This window comes from Trichechus manatus, unplaced genomic scaffold (assembly GCF_000243295.1).
Source record: "Trichechus manatus latirostris isolate Lorelei unplaced genomic scaffold, TriManLat1.0 scaffold00126, whole genome shotgun sequence".
NCBI classification, from domain to species: domain Eukaryota; kingdom Metazoa; phylum Chordata; class Mammalia; order Sirenia; family Trichechidae; genus Trichechus; species Trichechus manatus.
The window spans coordinates 1,674,936-1,676,470 of NW_004444062.1; the positions used below are offsets into that span (position 1 = coordinate 1,674,936).

Consider the following 1,535-nt stretch of genomic DNA (forward strand, 5'->3'; position numbering starts at 1 on the left):
TTTTAGATAAAATTTTTTTTACTAATTAGAAAAATCTTGGCTTTCAAGATTAAATTTATATATGTCAAAATACATAACTTTGTGTATGTAATTTTTTTGTATATTAAGTTACATGGAAATTTGAATTACAAATTTTGAACAACCAAATTTACACAAGTGAAAAAAAATGTACTTTCTTATATACATATAGAAATTTTTCTCCTTATAAATAACTAGGTATAAAATATTAGCCATAAATTGCCAAGAAAAGGAAGATCTGTTTGCCTAAAAATAATGACCATATATGACTTCAGAGCCCCAACTTTACTTTCTTCTTTTGGAAATGTTAATCAGGGCATTTATTGTGTATTTATATGGGTGGAAAAGAGATTCCATAAAATATTTATCAGTTTACTTATCAATATTTAATATTTATGCTTAATTTTAGACCTATTTTTATAGTTACAAAAAAATTTTAGAGTATAAAATTGGGTAAGTAGATAATTCAGTGATTGTAAAATTTTAGGAAAGAATAAACACTTTGGAGAACTTTTTTACATATTGTCATGGTGAATAAGCATTTTAAACTGTATTTTAAACCAGCACTTGTGACCTTGTAGAATGTACTGAATGTCTAAAACCCTTGAGAAATGTTACATCCCAGATTGTTAGGATAGAAACCGTGTGGATGTATTCTTATCCTATCCCACTCTCAGCAAGGAAAAGGTTTGATACAACATGGTGAGGAAAGTAATTAATATATAATTTTTAAAGACCTCAATTTATTTAAATCTGCATAAATTGAATCCTCAGTAGTATTAGTCTTTCAATGTTTAACTTTTTAGAAGAAAAAGAGTAAATCTTAAGAAACAAATTTTGTGCTATTAATTTTGTGAAAGGTTTCCAGAGAATATTCTAGACCAAGGGGTACATTTAAGTAATCTTTTTTAGGTATGTATGCTAACAGTGAAACTTAGTATTCAGAAATAGGACTCTGGGGTCTATTACTGTCTCAAACACTTAAGATTGTTCTGTTTCTTTTATTCTACTCATTCCTTTGGCATTCTCATATAATTTAAAAAGAGAAATATTTCAATAACAAAGGCCAGAATAAAAAGAATTTCAATCAAGCCAAAAAGTGTATTAAAGTAATATATTTCTCTTGTGTCTTGAAAATTTTTTTTCTCATACATTTGCTTTTACCTGTTTTCCTAAAATAGATGAAGGAGCATTGGTCAGAGCTGCCAAGCAACTGAATTTCGTTTTCACTGGAAGAACACCGGACTCAGTGATTATAGATTCAGTAAGTTATTTATTTTGAAGTTTCTTTTTAATCAAAGTAATACATATGTATAGCTTAAAAAAAAAATACTGAAATAGAGGTTCCCTACTCCAGTTTCCCTCTCCAGAGACAACCAGTTTCTATTCATTTAGCTGTTTCTTTAGGCATTTATACATCTTAGAGTTTCCAAAAATATGTGATTAATGATATATGTTTTGATTCTTCAATCTTAGACATATCTAATGACTTTCTACCCTATTATGTTAAACAAAGA

At 27.7% G+C, this 1,535-nt stretch overlaps 1 protein-coding gene and 1 non-coding gene across 2 annotated transcripts in view; both read left to right on the forward strand.

The window, feature by feature from the left end:
- ATP8A1 (ATPase phospholipid transporting 8A1) overlaps positions 1 to 1,535 on the forward strand; it is a 280,252-nt gene that overhangs the window by 135,428 nt on the left and 143,289 nt on the right. The window lies entirely within an intron of this gene.
- The window catches only part of LOC101360001 (uncharacterized), a 9,964-nt gene continuing 8,528 nt past the window's right edge, over positions 100 to 1,535 (forward strand). The window contains exon 1 of the transcript XR_002825353.1: positions 100 to 1,282. This is a non-coding gene — a transcript (uncharacterized LOC101360001). The remainder of the gene's footprint in view (positions 1,283 to 1,535) is intronic.